Source organism: Chiroxiphia lanceolata, chromosome 8, assembly GCF_009829145.1.
Source record: "Chiroxiphia lanceolata isolate bChiLan1 chromosome 8, bChiLan1.pri, whole genome shotgun sequence".
NCBI lineage: Eukaryota > Metazoa > Chordata > Aves > Passeriformes > Pipridae > Chiroxiphia > Chiroxiphia lanceolata.
This window is the reverse complement of record NC_045644.1, coordinates 26,281,199-26,300,831: the sequence shown is the minus strand read 5'-3', so window position 1 is coordinate 26,300,831 and position 19,633 is coordinate 26,281,199. Positions and strand designations below refer to the sequence as shown.

Sequence of the window (19,633 nt, the reverse complement as noted above, 5' to 3'; positions counted from 1 at the left end):
ACTGAATCAAACAAAAATATATTGATGGTTACATGCACGTATGATGCCAAATTTTTCAGCATTATACTGCTCTGTGCAAGAAGTGGTTAAATCTTACCATCCAAAAGTAGCAAATCAAAAATAAATGCCAATGCTTAGAGCACATTATCTATTATTGGGCTAACAGAGTCTATAGACTAATGGGGGATATCTGTCCTTCATTCAACTAGGACGAACAGGAAATCTTCTTGCTCTTTTCCTTTGCTTTTCTTTCATCTGCTGTAAATGAAATGTGAACAGAATGGGGTTATTTTCTGTTCAGATGTCTTCAAACACAGGCCAGTTCTTAATGCTTAAGGGCTCATAAAACACCATATCTGATTTCCAGTTTTTCACTTTAGCCACAACTGAGGATGCAGAATGTCAACTTTTGCCAAATTTGGATGAGCTGTTCACACTGACAACTGATCTGCCAAATAGAGATTTGTCAAGGGTTTTCACCATGTTGCAACAAAAATTTAAGAAGCAAAGACCTCTACTAGCATGCAACAGCTGATATTCACATGCAGCTGAAGTTTCAGGAGCTGTAAACAATTTTTTTCTCAACTTAGGGGCACATTGAGAAAGATTTCGTGAAGATTGAGAAGAAAAGATTCCAGATAAGAATTCCATGTAGATGTATTAATACAACAGGGTAGAGTCTGTTCACACTGAATATCTTCTAATATGCACAGCAAAACTTATGAAGCATGATGTAGTCACTGAGATTACCTACCAAGGTTATGGGATCAGTGAAATCCCCACAGCTTTTCATGATTTTTTCCTATGTTCCAGCAGGATTTTGACTTTCTGTTTCTTAAAGTTAATGATTCTAGAAAAGATTCAAAATCATTAGTAGGGTCTTTAGGATCTGCATTTCCACCGCTGATCCAGAAATACTTAATACGGGAAACACCAGATGCTAACTAGGCAAATGAAAGCACAGCCAATAATAAAGTGGCCTGTAAGTGACCTCTGGTGGACAACAAGAACGGTGTTAAATTGCTTTGCTTTGTATTTTTCAAGAGAGTGGTTTATACATTTAACTAGCTTACATCCATTCAGTTGAGTATTATCTAACATTATATAATAATCAAAAACACTTTCCACTTGAACTAAAAGAATTTAATGCCAAAAAAATTGGACACTAAAAAAGGAATGGTAAAGCTTTAAAATCATCAATTTATAAAGCACCTGTAACAAGGGGGATTCTTTATTGTGTGTATACCATTAACATTATACCACCAACAAAGTGAAGCTAAGGCAATCTTTCAGGTGAACTGAAAGGTGAACTTACAAGCAGTTTCAAAGGGAACAGGGTGATCCTTTGAGGGCATGTAAGTCGTTCCAAAAAACCACCACCATTTCCCAGGTTGGGTGAGGTGTTGGAATCTGTTGCTTCCAGCACATGCAGTGGCTGATCACAGCCACTCCACTAAGTCATAAGACTTTATATATCTACTTTTTACAGTACAGAATATCCCCAAGGATCTTATCCAACTCCCAACTAAATATTTTTAAAGAGATTTGTAAGCTTGGGAATTCATTTTGATCTCATGGCTTGAAGAGGCTTCCAGTGTAGGGTGTTGGGGCCTCTGTTTGCAGAGCGCATGTACAGTCTCACAAACCATAAACTTTGTGTAGATCCCTGTAGGACTGCAAATTCCCTTTTGATAATTGGACTTGCTTTCCCCTGCTACCGCTTCCTAATTTCCACATGGAGCTAAAACTCCAGTAGTTTCTCACATGGGTCTAACAATAGACGTGGGAGATGGTTTACTGTACAGAAATAACACACTGAAATTGTTCCCAAGGAAAACCAGTATGTCTTGGCAACAGTTGTCCTGGCAACCAAGTCTCCTCACAGAGGATGATGGCCACTGATCTGTGGAAACTGATCCATGAGTCATTTTTTCGCAGAGACCTGAGTGGATAGGGAATAGAGTGGCAGAGACCCCACCATTTGGTTTTCCCCTATCACTTGCAGTGACAGGGAACTCTCACCAGTCAAAGAGGTTAAGTGAAATTTTGCCTCGAACATAGATCCATGACATACTAATTATAAGGTATACTAATAGTCAGCATCTCTTCAGACAGCACTATTTTTTCTTTTTTTGTTCATTTTTAGCTAGTCATGTTAAGGACTGGCTAAACTCTCCACCAGGAAGGAAAGCAGTACTGGAAAAATCACAGCAGAATATAAGTCAGCACAGCCATGATAGTATTAAGCAGAGCACAGATAAAAGTGGCAGAGTGCATTTTTGTCTAAGTAGCTTTTCAGAAGACTGTTAAAGCTTTGAAGGTCTGCATAGCTTTTGATTTCATATCTTGTCTGCAGGGCGGCACAGGTGCTCATCAGGGCTAGCACTGCTCCAGAAAGGCTGTGCTGCACTTGTAACTGCTCAGCCAGACCCGAGCCCAAATGAAGCCTGAGGATTCAAGGAGCACAAATGGTGGTCCTCTGCCTCAAACAGTGTCCCCGTGTTCAGCTCTCTCTGTCTGCCTGTTATGACTTGCTCTTTCTGCTAAAGTGGCCTTACTGCAAGTTACTATCACTTTGGGGCAAAGCACATGCTCTATTAATTGTTGCTCCTTCCACTCTAAGGCTCATGCCTGGCACTCATGAACTGACATGGACAGAACATGAAAGTAGAAATGCCTCCTTTCCAGCACCGTTTGCGCACACACAGACCCACCAGATGTAACAGCACAACAAACAAAGCGTCACTTCCCAGCTAGGGCACACTGTTCCCTTCTCCCTTACACTCCCACCTCTGAGAGGCCCAAGCACAGTTTGCTTCAACACCTTCTGGAAACGTCTGAAGTCTTCCACAGGGTGAGCCTTGCTTGGTCACAGCCACAGGGCTCTCATGCTGGGACGAGGCTGCAGGGACAGCAATTCCCTTCCCAGGGAGGATGAGAAGCCCCTTGGACACAGAGCTGCTGGTGCCCACCCATCCTGCAGGCCCGTGCTGCCTGGAAATCCTGCCACCTGCACAGAGCAATGAAACAGAAACCAGCCATTTCGTTTTCATGGGCTTCTTATCCCTGAGCAGTCCCTCTCAAAGGACACGTGTGACTGCAGTGCCCGGTCAACCAAATGACCAGCAAGAGGTTGAGTGGTGAGCAGAAAACTTCAGCTATTGCAGTCTGAAATGGGTCAGTTAAAAGAAATGAGAAATACCTGAGTCCATCCCAGCCCAAAAGGGCCAGCACTGAGGGTCAGCAAGGCTGCACCAGGATGTCCCAGTCCAGAAACAGCAGCATTTCCAGCAGTTTCTCAGAAACTGATGTGAAAGAAACATTTCTGTTTCAGAAAACCTGACTTGCCAAAGAAATTATTTCCTCCTGAAATATTTCTCAGGGTTTATTCTACTGCTTCAATCTGAATTATGCCAATCTATGCACATGATGATTCTATTTAGTCATGAATATTTAGACACATACATTTTCATACAGGAGGAATGCAAAAGAGTTTATTAGAAGATAGCACAACCATTGCATCAATTCAATATTTGCACAAGAAGCAGAGAAATGTTTTTCATCAATTTATGCTTCTCTTCCCATTACCTGCACAGTAAACTCAAACACAATAAATGTTTCAGGAGGCTATTAGGCAAGTGGACTTCCAGAGATTTTCAAGGTAAGGAAAAAAAGCACCTCAAGCAGTAAATCATACAGCTTGAAAATTGCATAGTAAACATTTGGAGACATGTAAAATCCCACTGCTAACCTAAACGAGTAAACAACTTGAAAAAATGAGCTCAGATATAAAAATTATGAGCTGACTACAAATCAACTGCAAACACATTAAAGGCCTATATTTGTTCAAATACATTATTCATAAGAAATAATTTGAGCAGTAGTTGTATGCAATTTATGTTGCATAAACTTAAGCAAATACTTGTAACCAAAAGCTGATTTAAAGAATTAATGAGCAATCCCTAAATAAAATTCCATTACTAAATAAATTCCTCCCTGATTTGCAAAGCCATATGCTTCCTTTAGCATCTATTCCAATACTTGTATTAACAGCTGAGTCACGAGATGTTAGGATAGTGACAAAGAGCTTAGATCTGATCAAGCTCTTGCTAAGCAGGACTGATATGAGATAGGGGAGGAGGAGCCATTGTTTTTGAAATGTTCTTAAAGTATTTAACATTCAACAGCAACACAAGCCAATTATATGTTTACACTAAACAGCTACATTTCTTCTCTAGGATCCCTAGGATTTTTGAATTTTTAGTAAACAAATGAACAGAAATGGGAATGTACCTTTTCACCTCTACTGAAGCACTTCCACTGTCCATTGCTGGACTCCTTTGGACATCAAATCTAACAATTAACATCTCAGGCTAAGAGGCACTGCAATATAATGTGGTACATCTGCACAGTTTGAATTGCTATACCAGTGCTGGCTGTGGAAAAACATGAAAGGTGGCTTGATTTACATTAACTGCACTGCACTAACTCCACACTTCTCTGCACTAACTTGTGCATTATGCTGAAGCAATATTGATATCATTATTCTGTAAATTCTCATATAGAACCTTAATAAACCAGATGCTTTTGAACTGTTGAAGATAATGGGGAATGTCTACAGATTAACACCTCCAATCACTAACCTCCAAAATTATTACCCAAACAGATGAAAGAACCAGTCTGGTTTTCACAAATAGATATCTTTTAAATATGAATTTAATTAAAGTACATATGCTGCTTGACCAAGAGTTGAGACACTGAAAAGCTTTCCTTAGACTCTGTGGCCTGTGAATTGAACACATAGCAGGGACTAAACTAAACTGAACTAAACTAAAAAAATCAAACATCTAATCCTTGCAAACAAATTAGATACTTACAATTACTCTAGTACAGTAACTCCTATTACCTACTTTCCACTAATATCTACCAGTTTTCTTGTATTCACTTTGTCTTACAAACACGACTTGTACAAATAACTTCCTATTATGTTTTCACTTATCCTCTTAACCTCTTTATTTCAAAAACATTTTTAAAATTCTGAATAGTTTTGGAGAAGATTCACATCTTAGCCATGGGGCAGATGCTGTTTTGCAAATTGACCTCCCTTAGAGAAATGCTCCAACCCTTTCTTGCTTCCTTGTGATGCACCCATAGACTGTTACACAGTAAATGGACAGTGTTCCAGAACAAGCTGTTTCTCCCTAGTGCCTCCTCTGGATCTGAATCTTTTGAATATAAGGACAACAGAGATGAAGTTTTGCCTTTTGGTAATGTCATGCACAATTTCCTCACATTATGGACAAAAGAAAATGGACTCTCCTTTCAAAATTTGTTTGTTTTTAACCTCCATGCCATAGTTTGGCAGAGGAGGTTTATCTAAATCCAGGCATAATTCAGATTATCTAAATACAGGCATAATTCTGAAAAATATGGAATAGATCCCCAACATACAAGAGAAGTTCTAAAAAACCAGCCATCATTTTCTCACAACCTTTTCTAAGCTTGTTTTAGATAACCATAGGATACATCACAGCTCTTCACACATAACTGTGAATTGACTAGTAAATGACAGCTAACTAAGGTCATAGGAGGATTTACACAAATATCACCTTACAGTAAAAAGGACAGTTCATTTCCTTTCAGTGAGTCACTATCCAGCAGACACTTTCTGTTTGTCTAAAAGTGATAAGAAGGGCAGAATGCAAGGAAGTTAATTTTCACTGGCAACAAAGTGAACGAAGGAAGAAAGTCATGTATCTGACAAACTGCATTGTGGAATCCAAGCAGGAATGCTAAAATAGTGAATTTGTTACTGAGATGCAATGCAGCCACAATGGGGACATCATTTATGCAACGGAATAAAGAAATGTTACATATGATATATTGACAACATATAAGGCAACATGCATGTTTATACCAAGTGAGAAACAAGCCAGGGACAGGTAGATTATAGAGTCAGAAATTACTAACTTGATACATCTTTTCACTTACCCCTTTGTCCACTGTTCTCTTTTTACCACTCTGCCTGTTTCTATTGATCTCAGTTTGAGTTTTAGGATTTTATGACTTACGTGCCTAAGCATTTCTTCTGCCTGTATATCATCCATTTCAGGTGATGGTTATGCTGAGCTGCTATTTTTTTTTATAGCACTGCTCTCTGTTGACTTCCTCAGAGAAGCAAGCTCCTCAGCAGCTTGGCAATGAAGTACCCTCAAAAATATCAGTTTTTAATATTTCTCCACCAGCACTCCTGCCTTTCGGGAACAGGAGAATGAGGAAGACCCATAAACACAATATACCTAAATTACTTTCAGCAGAGTGGCAGCTTCTGGGAGCCTGCTGAGCAAGGCCATGTTATTTCCCTGAGTGACTCATGTGTGAGAGCACTGCATATAAATGCATGGCTAATATGCCAATTTACTTTGATGTGAGTTCAGCTGAGTACTGCTATTCCAAATGAAGAACTGAAATGGGTTTCCAGCTCTGTAGTTCTCTGAAAAATCTAGGGGGTTCAGGATCAAAGGGGTCCTGGAACAAGATACCCTGTGAGATGGCCTCAGCACTAAGATCCTGAAGAATTACTTCAGTCAGATCTCCAAGAAAGCTGCAGTAACTCTGGGAAATGTTTAGGGTTTTGATTGGTTTTATTTTTCTTGGAGGAGTATTGCATATCTTGTATGCTTTAATTTGCTGGGTTTTGTGCCACCAGTGGTCACCACCAGCCATGGAACAGCTTGGCTGTATCCCTCAGCTGAGGACATAACAAAACCTGTCCAAATCACTTGCAAACCCAAGCTCAGTCTGATTCACCTCTCAAAACATATCTGCATGAGGGAATTGACTAGCAAAAGCTGCTGTACCTATGCTATACCAATTTCTCCTGCCTAGATATACTGGAAATATATAAATTATCACTTCAGAAGAAAATTCAGTCTCTATTCTGAAATAAAAGTTAGCACTAACCCCTAATACTGCATTTATTAAGAGGGGTTTCTGTGGTAAAATAGCATCTGCTGTGTGTTACTGTTTGGAATCACAGATTTTACTACCTTACCTAATTTCAGAATGTATTGAATTTGTTGGAAAGCGTGAAGTGATATATTGTATTTATAGCTGTGCCATGCTGATGAAATAGCATTAATGTAAGGTATAATTATGGTGAGGTAATACTGGCCTTATTAGAAGCATATCTTAACTTTAGTCTCTATTACTAGCTAAGCTTGGAGGCTCCTCTAGCTGGAAAGTAGCTGCTGCTTTATCTTGGTCTGCCTATCTTTCTTTAGTATCCTCCTCACCATCTCTGCTGTTCTCAGGAATTCTACAAAGTGCAAACATTTCCTTTCTCCTTATATTTGCATAGAATGGCATTAGATGTTCTTGCCAGTGACATTTCTAAAGAGGAAAAAGGGGAAAGCAAGAGAAAAATATATTACTCAAATACCTGCCTTGAGAGGGTAATGAAAAGATAAGAATTGGGTAAGAATGTGGCACATTTGAGAGACATTTCTTCATTCTCCTCCAGGCCACTTACAAGAAAACCACAAGTACTGATGCAAAGCCACAAAGAAACTGAAGTAGAGTGTAGAATTATGACAGACTTTTGGGAAGGACTGATGCAGTCACTGATTTGCTGGGTAGAAGGGGCAAACCTGCCTCCTCTTCTGCCGCTGAAGCTGCAGTGGTGATGCACAAGGCTACTTGTCTGTGACCAGATACTGTGGCTCCTTCATTTTTCACGTTGTCCTCTTCAGCTGCCTGCTAGCATGGATGAACAGATATGTCACCATCAGTTCAAAAAGCTGTGGAAGAGGTAGAAAGTCTTGCTCGTTTGAATCAGAAAGGTTTAAATTTTTCTGCTTAATTAGCTTCAGTAGAGACGTAAAGCATACTACCTCTTAATGTTTGCTTTTCTTCTAGCCTTCCTTCAGGCAGAGAGATGGGTTATGTGACTTTCCACAAGCTTCAGCAACCTTCTCTTCTGTAATGTTTTTTATATTGGTTTAATGCCTTAATAGTGTTTCCTTGGAAGTAGCTTCATTTCATGAGTACTCAATTTCTTATGATACATATATTTGCATTAGAGTTCTATTTTTCTCCTTAACTTGGTAAGGAAATTTCCAGACCTTCTCTGAAGTTAAATTTCTTTCTTCTACCCCTCTAGAAACATCAGATTTCTGCAGAATTTAACAGAAGTCAAGAATGACATTTTCAGTGGGTCCAGACAGCTTTAACTTTGCATATTAGCTCTTTTTAGTTTTAACATAAGCATTTTTATTGCCTTAATCATGAGCAGAAATTCTTTAACTGCTTGGTAAGGATGTTGGCTGGGCATTCCCAGATAGATAATGAATTCCTTATTGTTAGCTACAACTTATATTGAAAGAAGTTCTTGAGTCTACAGAATTTCCCTTATTTTGACCTTTCATTTCTTACTTGCTTGTATTCTATAAAAAAAAGAATGTACATTTTTATATATGCTTCCAGCTCTAGTTTAAAATATTGAACTGGGCTATATATTATACAGCACAATGTTTTCCACAGAAAAAGGCATGAAGAATTCTTCAAAAACCTTCTGAAACAACACTAGTAACAGATTTAATTCACTACCAGACCAGAGCACATTTAAATGTGGTAACCTAGAACTGAAAGAACCTGTGGAATATTCCACTCACATTTTGCATGGTGCTCTCATGTTCATCTAGTCTTTCATCACAGAATCACATGGAATCAGAAGATTTTATAAACCTTCAGCTCAGCTTGGCTCAAAAATCCTCTATCCATATTCGGTCCAGACGAGGACTGAACTAAACATAATCCTAATGAAGTACAGATGAACATAGTTACCAGTGACAGAAATTGTAGGAAAGCCACTTTACTGTACCTGGATCCCCTTTTATCCCCATTTCCTTTCCTTTCTGTCTTTGCCTGGCTTTCCTTTCTGAGCAGAGCCACAGCCTGTCATGGGTTTGCAGTGGTGGAGCTGTCACTCCTTACTGGCACTGAAGTGCTCAGCACTGGCTGCAGCAGCACTGCTCAGTCTGTCCTGGAAGAGTTAATGACAGAGTTATTGTCAGAGCTGATGACCCTCTTTAGCTGCTCATGCTCCATAAGGTGATTATGCTAAATCAAGGTGGGTTGATTACCCCTTTTCATTCTGACTGGCTGCTTTTTAACACACAGAATGAGTGCTCCTGGACAGCTTGTAAATAACCCCTTTAAGAAAGAAGCTCTTAAAAAAAAAGTTAATTGTAAAAATCAACTAAAATGTGGGAACCCATATGGAACTAAGGTTCCATAACATAGTACTAAGAGCCTTGGCATGTAAATACTCCCAGGTGCATTGCCCCTTGCTCAGAGTTGAGGGTCTGTGATGTCCTTTGAAAATAAAAGGACTTTGGAGACAGGGTAGATGTCCAACAGGCTTGGAAGCCTTTATTCATTGAGTGTAAGGTGATGAGCTTGGTGAGGGTTTTAACTGATAATTATGGGGGGATTTCTGTTAAGCCATTAAAGTTCCCCCTTGAAAGCAAAACTGGGCTCTTATAATCCTGTCTCTTGATAGCCCTTTTTGCTGTTGTAATTGTTACCTATAGGTAATGCCCAATTGAATCTGAACTCACAGTTTCTCTGGAAACACAGTTTCTTCTTGAACAACTGAGGTTGTTCAAACAGAACTGCAATAAAATACAGTTTCTAAGCTTATGGTTTTGTAATCAGCAGCCAAAACCCACGTAGACTGGATTTCTCAAATGTAAATTCACCTTTCTGACTGTGAAAAGAAGTAGATATGCACAGGTAAGCTGCTTTGTGTGAATGACACCAATGTACGTAAAGTCCAGAATTTTAAACTCTTAATAATAAGAAAATAACATTAATAAGATAACATATCCTCTGTAAATCAGGAAGCTAAAAATATTAATTACTTTAAACACACTTAATGGGTGCCATGTTATGCTATATTCAGCACTGTTACACTAGATATGTCATCAGAATTTCATCTATATAAATACAGATTTATTGAAAAGAAGACCAAAAAAAAAAAAAAGACTAGAGGCAGAGAGTGCACTCAGTTATTCAATCCATGATTTTTGTAGTTTTGCAGAAATTTTAAGCAGAAGTAACTCTGGAGTTCAACCTTCCATTAGCCACTGAGTAATTAGAAGAACGATCTCAAATTCCTCCCCTATGCCACTTTTTTCTATGTACATTTAAATAACTAATCTAAACAAATAATCTATTTTTTTTTCATGGTAAATAACTACATTGTACAAACAAAAGAATAGCAGCTGATAACTAATTAACTGATATGCCTAATTCGTGATATAATAGAGGCCAAATACATCATAATCAGGCTTCCAGAGAATTTGATAATATCAGAAAGAATGTTTGTGTAAGTTACTGTGAGTTATTGCTTAAGACCACCCAAAATCTACAAAAGTCTAATAAAAGCAAGGAAAATATTTCTATGGAATGTAACAACTCTGGCTCATGCCTCTGTCAGAGTCAATTTGCATAATGCTGAACTTAGCAGTAAATACAAAATCTGAAATACAAACAGATTTTTCTTCTGCAATATGATCTCCTCAGTTCATGGTCTTCAGATTACATCTGGAATTCCCAGTATTTTTCCCCACTCCCAGCTGTCATCTTATCTATTGTATAAAGCAGATATGTAATTATGGGCTGCTGTGAAAGACATTCAACAGAGATGCCCCTACCTACTGCAGAGAAGTGAAAGAACTGATGATGTTTCTCTTCAGTTTCATTCACATGATTTTTCCCCTGTGATCAAAATGTCAGATTTTATGATTTCACTAATTTACAGCCCAGTGCTCAAAAACTATCAGAGCTGAATAATCAAAATATTATTAGAGCTTTATAACACTGTCTAGCACAGCTAGTCATTAGAGGACTTCCCTATCATCTTCTAGCTATTTCCACATATATTTAAACTGCAAGGATTTATTCCTTGAGCTCTGATTAGCAAAAGCAGGGTGTGCCAAGTTACTAACTCAGTAACTATATAGCCTAAGATAAAGGTTTTGAAAAGTGACAGAGAAGCTGATTTTCCTTAAACCAGTTTAAAAGGAATAAAAATCTTGGCACTATATGATGCTACTCGAGTACCCAAAAGTCAGGTCTTCTCATGTTGTTTATCAGAGGAGAATATTGACCCCAGGTCATTCCTTGACCTCAGAGGAGATAGTGTTTTACAGGTTGCCCTCATATATCTGGTTACAAAGAATCTAAATACAACAGCTTCCACCTTCTAAAATCTGGCTGAAATGACAAGCCTGAATTTATTTTTAACATATTGGTCAGAATTAGGTGTAAGATATTAAACTCCTTCTATTTCTTAATTATATTACTCTCATATCTAATTTAGATTTAAAATTCTTTTCTCAACAGAGACAGTATTTTCAATGAAACCTGGAGAATTTCTAATTCTGCTTTAACATGTTCAAAGACACCTAGGTTAGCATTCTAATAAAAATGGCTCTGAATTTATCACCTATGTTATGCCACTTGTGAATTCTCTGACATTAAAGAAACACTGAGGAGACTCTAGTCTAAAGAAATGTACTTTAGCATCTAAGCAGCTATAACACCATCAAGATGACAAGGCTGAATTCTAGTGCTTACCTGAGTGTTGTAGCAGGTTTGTAAGTACCAAGTCTTGCGTAGCCAGCTTTACATCATTAGTCAGAAATGGTTCTCAAAGAGAAGTCTGTAAAAAATTTCCAGATGCAAAAAGGAATGTTTTTGAGACTAAGAAATATCCTAGCTATGTTATTTACTATTTATGTATTCTTGAGCAAAAATTTAAAACAGGTTTATAGCACTACATAATATAAAATAACAATCCTTTGGATCAACTCAAATAGAAGTTAGAGCCATGAATAAACATAAAATAAATAACTGCACATCCCAATTTAACTTTTTTCCTTTAAAGCCATCCATCCCATTTCTTCATTGTTTTTAATTAGTACACAAGCACTGGGCTCCTATTTTGAAAGTCTGAGCTGGATTAGAGCTGGCAGTTATCATGTAGGGATTTCACCAGGGCAGGAGGATGTGAAACTGTTGGTAGCAGCACCATTCAACTGCTATTTGCAATCAGAGTATCTTGATGCAACATAAGGTACATACATGATTCAAAACACCTAAGGGCAAGCTAAACAACTACACTAGCAATTATTTGCATACATACATAGAAACAGAAGTTTCAGTACTCAAACAGATGGCTTTTATTCTTCGGTCTTTCAGACAGGTCCAGTTAAATTCTAAATGTTTGAACACTTCCTCATGTTTGAACATTCCTCTCTTCATGTCTGTACAAAGAGTCACTTTGTTGAACTTGCCCTCTAAATCATTTATGATTTGTAGTAAAATGGCTGCACAGTTTCAACGCATGAACATCCTACTCCTGTCCTGTCATTTCCACGGGAAGGAGCTATTCGTGTAACCACAATCTTTAGGTAGGCAGTTATTTTTAAGAAAATCAAATTCTGTATTTGTAGCCTCATGTACATGCTTTAAATGTATGATTTTTGCAATATTTATGCTTGGCAGTCACAACTGCATACTTGTCACACAAATAATTTTGCATCAGCTCTAATAGTCATTTATGTCTCAAGTTTTCTGTTTAACAGCAGAAATAGAGGAAAGGAGAAGAATTAAAATCCAGCATTAGGGTTCAAAACAAGTTATGAGCACATACTACAATGGCTGCATAAAAGGAGCTCCACATTTACTATCTAAAATACAAGTGTTTTAAGGAAACAAAACTTTGGCAAATCATGTACTGCCTCATCTTGAAAGAACATAACTAAGAGAAACATAAAAGACATAAGTAATTTTGAAATTGTGATTTACAAGATTCTTACAGTAAACCTTTCCTTTAGAATCTGGCTCTTTATACACACACGTATGTATATATGTACACTAGGGATGCACATGTAGATTATGGGTTAAGTGTCAGGAGCTTTTGTGTCTCAGCTGTGCCAGTTTACAGTAAGCAGGAATGGCACTTACCATACTTGATGTTATGACCGCAAGAGAGATCAAAAATAATGGAAAGTTTAATGTTGACACAGGAAAGAAGGAAAAAGCACGGTGAATTGACCACTGCATCATCTGCTGCAGGTTATTCTGATGATTCACTTTATTTACCTGTACACACACCTGGCTTTTCAGCAGTGAAGAGTAATTATTTACAAAGATCACAGAATCTTCTAAAAAGTGTCCTCAGTACAATGTATTTCCATCTATGTGGTTTTGCTACTCTCCGTTTAAACTAGTTCTCTTTCTGCATAAAACATGGACTACTCTGGGATTGAATAGAGTGTGCTCCTGCCTGTCTCCCCCACCTTCCCTTCACACTCTGTTCTAAAGAAGCACAAAGATTTAAAAAAAGAAAAATTATGCGTATATATAAAAATGTATATAGATATTAAAGTAAGTTGGTAGGAGGCTTATGCTTTGACAGAATCTCATTACTCTGGGATATGAAAAAGACTGACCTTTATGAACAGACTTTAACACTGTTCTGGTCAAATGTATCCCACTGGAACTGTTTCTATACTTTTCAGCCTCTGACAGCCTTTAAGAGATCCTAATTCTAGAGTTTTTCAGAAAACAAACCAGCCTACAACCTGACCTTACTAAGAGTAGTAATTAGGAAGTGAGAAAGTTGAGTTTAGGGTAACAGGAATTCTTTCAGAAAATACATTTCAGAAGGAACACAGAAGGACAAACACTAGTATAAAGAGTTAATCTTGGTAGTCCAGCACCATTTCTGAAACTCTAAGAGAAAGAACATCAAATTCCTATTTCCAGCTACCAATAGATTTCAAATAGAGATTACAGGATTGTTGCTACCTGTTCCATAGAAAGGACACTACTTTTCAATTCTTTATTTTCCCTTACAGTAGAGATTGACAAAAGCAGAAAGATCACACATGGTAACTAAAATAGTGGTTTTTCTTCCAGGCAGAGAATGGGAAAGAAAGCAAGGGAGAGATATCTGTGTAGGAGAGTTTATTCAACCGAAATAGCTCAGTGACATTGGATCTCTGAGTCATATTGAGGCCAAGAACTTTTGGGCAGGGCCCATACTCCTTGGGTCGTTGACCAGCTTTACCTGTCACAGTTTATAAACTCTCTCTTGATCCCCTCCACTCCAGTCAAGGCCTCAGACTCAGTAAAACTCTTTCCATCAAACCCTTCCCACTGTTTCTTTTGCCCTCCTTGCATTTGCCTGAAATTCCCCCTTACCCTACACAGCCTGCACAGAGTCGATACATTACAGTATTTTGTTCAACGTTTTTAAAGTAATGCATATGATATTGATGACTTTATTAAAAAATACATGTGCTGCTCAGTTACTCAACAACGTCATGCTTCCTACAGGTATTTTGGCAATCTGTGAAACATTTGTTATGATTCAGTCCCTTCTACCCTCAGGGTTTTACTCACAGGACAGACAGGATTTCTCTCAGTATTTCTATAACACTCTATCAGATGCATTCTTTTATCCAAAAAAAAAAAGGACAGAATTCATATTTTGAGGTTAACACATAATTTTTTTTCCCATGGTTGCAAGTTAAGGAAAGTCCTAGTGGGCCATTATATACGGATCTAGATGGACCATTAACTATAAAACTCATCACCAGGGTTCCATTTTAAGCCAAAACTGAAGAGATCAAGTGGATAAAGTAATCCTCTAGGTGAAACACTTCAGTACAAATGACTAGAAGCAGGGTATTCTGCTGCTCAAACATCTGATGACTGTAACTTCCATCTGTGCCTTGCTGAATTCTGGCAGCAGGCTGGATTGCTTAGTCTATTATTGTTCAGACAGCAGGATGACTTTGTTATAGCAGGAGATGTGGGACAGCTTTCTGAAATAAAGGCATCTATCAGAGCACATTGGTAACTGAAGAAACAGGACTTGAATGAGCTTATGACCTGCTTATCCATAGGCAGACAAGGCATCAAATAGGAATTGGAGTAATTTGTGCTGTTGGATATTCAGATTATGATTCAGCACATCACTGCCTCTTCAATCAATTGTGGTTTCTTACCTTGATGTACTGGGAAAATGAAGCCTTTTCTGTTTAATAATCAGGACAGGTGTTTCTACTGTCATATGAAAATAGCAGAGATGAATTAAACATTACATCTTAAATTATGTTCTGGACAAAGCATAATATATGACATGATATTCATGCTTACCTGATACGTCATGAAAGCTGCAAATCCTTCTTTTGAAAATATTTGCTGGTCTTTGTTTCTTCAAGTGAATTATACTTTTAGATGTAACTTAATAGTTGAAGATTGTACATGCCTCTTTAGTATAAGCAAGCCAGAATTACATTGTTTAACTATGTCCTTTAATTATGGGATTAATCTTCAAACCATTGTGGAGTACATTTGCAAAGTCACAGAGAGAATAAAAGGATTATAGAGGATAAAAACCATACAGAGCATAATAGGTACCAGCGGTATAAGTGAGTGGTGACAACGAAAAGATGCACATGTGCTAAAGCTATAGTTATACACCAAGATGACAAGGCATATGAAATGAAGGAACCTTGATTCTTTTGTCCTTTTACACCTGCAAAACATACTGTGTCTATACAAGGTTAGTCTAATGTTTTATAATCAGCTCTTTCCTGAAACTGCATGCTATGTATGAGTTGTACTTATCATCCCCAGTAGGGGAGCTGTGATATATTATGAGCCTTCTCAAGTACAGTTCTTTATTCAAGGGAATCAGAAGATGGGAACTTCTGATTTCCTGTAGTGTGCCTCACAATGTTGTTAGAATATTAAGTTAAAACATCATCCTTTTCACTCGCTTTTCCATGAGCTCTCCCAGATGACCCCTTTGTCACCTTAAACCCTCTGACTCCTCCAGTGGAAGAAAGAACATACTACAAACTAATCTCAAAAATCAAAATGGTTGGGCTTTGGTAGAGAACTGTGTGATGCTGGAATATTTGTTACAATATCTATTGCCATTTTGCATAAAAAATAATGTAGTTAAATCAACTGAATTTGTAGTTGATAGACTAAGAAAAGAAACAAGTCACTACTGGACTCCCCGAATTTCATGTCATGAAAAAACGAACCAACTTTAAAGGAAAAAAGACAGTTATGTCTATTAGAAAAGGTCTTCCTTTGTCTGTCACTGCACAGAGATATTTTTACTTCAACATCTTCAATACCTGTGATTACATTATGTGTAATTTTTTATGGTACTTTTTCCTTCATAAAAAAGCATAACAATCAATCTTTTGACATGAAATCTAACCTAATGATACAAAGAATGCTGAGCTTAACTTACTTGAGGATATTGGTTAATTTGTCTCCCATAGAATTAACATCTGTGCAAATAATTAGCATAAAATATATACATTACTTATCTAAAATAAATGGCCCATTGGCCATATATCTAGTTATGTACTTCATGCAGGATATACTTCTAGACAGAAATGTTTCCTTTATGTACAGAAATCAGTTCATTATTTTCCTCTTAGGCATTAAAAAAAGGTGACTTAGACCCAGAAGCTCAAGGTATTAGTGCTCTGAACTTCAATTTTCCCAGTTACATGCTCCACAACACAGTAGAAATCTTTGGGAGAAAAAAAAAAATCAGTGTAGGAGGGTGAATGGAACTAAATAAGATGGTCAAACATCAGGGACAATTCAGAGAGGCAGCCAGGGGAGGCAGGAGAGAATACCTTGTATTTAAAGCCAAGCTGCCTGCTTGCTTCATCTTAACACCAATGGAATATGTGGTAGCAACATCTTTGTTCCTCCCTGAGCACAGCAGACGGCTCCTGACCAGAGCCCTGACTCTCTTCACACCTCTGCTGCAGTCTCCAAATGCCCCAAGGAAGACCAGTAACTACTGTAGGAGCTGTTTGGTGCTACAGAGAGAAGCAAAAATATGCTTGCTGTATCCCTACATCAGTGTGCCAGTTGCTCAAACATAAGGAGACACAAAGGGACCAGAATGACCTTTGTTAAAAACTGAGAAACAAACCAACCAACTTTCCCTACCCTTCTGGGGTAGGAAAAGTAATTGAGGGAAACAGTTACTTTTATTCATTCCTTGAAACACAAATCCAACAGATTTACCCTCTTATGACATTATTGTTATGCAGAATTTCCTGGCTGAAAAAGTACTTATGTCCACTAAAAGGCAGCTGGTGTCTGTACTGAGTAACATGTTGGAGACTGAACTGTCTGTGGAGACCTCTCATGTTCTTTTCATGTTCTATATCAAATCCTACCAGAGGACATGCAATCTAGCAGAAGGCAAAGAGGTCAAATTACCCACCATTCTTGTAGCAATTCCCTTAATAATTTCTTAATATTCTTTGTTTAAACACAAAAATTATATGTTCAGTTTTTACCTGGTTCCTTGTTTTTCACATTCTCCTCCTAGCCCTGGTTTGTAGGGAGATAGCTGTCTGGAAACTGTAGTCCACAAAATCAAAGCATATAATTCTTCTTGGTTCCTGAGCATTTCTAAGGCTATAAAGCTGTGAGGTTATCTCGAGTCTCTAGACTCACCTTTCAGCCAAAATTTTGGAGCAGAAAATAAAGTTGATAAAAACACTAGCTAGCTCTCACCACAAATGCAGTCTTTACCCTAATATTTGCTCTCTTATTTTTTTCATTGTCAGACAAAATAAAAACCTAAACACAGGTTTCTATGATAAAAGGGACTCCAACAACTAACTCTGTTAATTATACATTAAGTGGCAATTTTTAAAATTCTAAGCACAGTTTAAGTAATACCAACCTAACAGAGAGCATTACATAACATAAAAGTAATATGAAACAAACTTTTCTAATTTAGTTTCCATCTACCTATGTTACTTCCAATATTAGAAAACAAAATTTGTAACTCAAAATATGTTTCTTAGATGTATCTGGATTATGTGAGATTAAGGCAATTATAGCTTGAATTACCGTAACACAAGTATCCTAGATTGTCACATATCACAAAAATAGAATTTTAATTGAATTTGGGATAGGTAGAGAAAGAAGTGGTACTGCTGACAAATTTTAGGCGTTATTCTAGCCATCTAGATAGCACAGACATCATCTACTACTTAGTGCACTGTATTTAATGAAAACAATAAATTAAACTAGAGAACTCAAACTAAAAACTCATAAAACTGAAGGGAAGCATATCTGAATGCCTTGGCATACCAAATTACATATACACATGTATTAACAAAGTCTATCAAAGGACTGTGGATGACTTCACTCTGGAAAATATTCTTGTTTTGATCTGCTCTCCTAATCATCCTTGATTTTCACCAAGAACACTCTGTATAGTTTCACAAGACAACAAAGGAATAAAAATATTCTGATAAAAGCAATGGAATTGTTTTATGATTTCCTCTTTATCTAATAAAATATTTTTCTACATAACTTGTCTTTATGGTGCTTCTGTATTTTTTAACTGGTGTTCAGAGATGATCATGGGCAGAAGAATCTGTAAAGTAAATGTATGTTATTATACTGATACTCTTTTTTGTTTGCAAGTAGCATCTAAAATTCATATCAAAACGTGATAGGATACAAACTGGTCAGATAAATATGGAAAATTTAAAATTTCTACATATCAAGTAACCTAAACATTAGTTGCTTTCAGTAAAGCTAAAACACTTGAACTTCATGTGTTTTTCTTTGACTTGCCTTTATTTTCCACTGCTTCTTCATGTATACTCTCTTTGGGTATTGTCTGTATTTTTCAGCAACTTCCCCTTCTCTACCTTCCCATAGGCTTGTGCAGGTTGCCATGCTCTCCTGGGATGCCTTTAATGTGCTCTTTTTCAGTCTGGCCTTTAATATCAAACACAAGAATTATGTATTTGTCATTTTTCCCCGTTTAAAACAAATTTCATAGTTCCCCTCGAGGAGCAAAAGTACAGACAAGAATGCATACCAAATTCACATGAATTTCTGCTAGTTATTGAGATGCTGTGTTGTTTTTTTTTTCCCACTCAAAGCATCTAATTGCCCTTTGACTTTAAATTCATATTTAAATAATGTACAAAGTAACAACTACTTTACTAGATTAAGATTTTGACGTCAAACTTCTCCATCACACTTATCACAATGCTCTTGGATTTACTGCACTTTCTATATGCTTCCACAGTCCAACACGGTAATGGTTTGAAATTGCTTCTAGAGGCTGTAATGCCTGCTGAGGTACTGGGAGAACAGATTAACATGGGTGTGATCAAAATAGATCAATGCCATCAAAATACTTTGCAGACATCCTGAAGCAGGAGTCTTCAGTGTCAGAAGATGAGGAGGTTAAGGAAAGCACTGCTGATCTGTTGGGCTGAAGCAGAAACATCTCCCTGAACGTGACCGGACAGTAATTGAGCTCTTTAGAGTGTTTATTCAGCGCACAAGATAAATGAAAATTCCTGCATTAAAGCCTTTCAAGGCACCGGTTTGATTTTCTTCGCGCTTCCTGCTGCTGCTATCAGGCAGGAGCAGGGGAGAACGGGCTGGGAGAGGAGCTGAAAGTAACCGTGCTGTTCATTAGGGGAGAGCAAGCTGCACCGAGCCCGAAGGCCCAGACGCGCCGGTGCGT

At 37.6% G+C, this 19,633-nt stretch overlaps 1 long non-coding RNA gene across 1 annotated transcript; it reads right to left on the bottom strand.

The window, feature by feature from the left end:
* Window positions 1-2,806: 2,806 nt before the first annotated feature.
* LOC116790585 lies at window positions 2,807-18,176 on the bottom strand. Its single transcript, XR_004358413.1, has 4 exons — window positions 15,238-18,176; window positions 10,719-15,144; window positions 8,882-9,043; window positions 2,807-3,010 (listed from the first exon to the last, which is right to left on the bottom strand). It is a non-coding gene; the product is annotated as an uncharacterized LOC116790585 (long non-coding RNA).
* Between the last annotated feature and the right edge of the window lie 1,457 nt (window positions 18,177-19,633).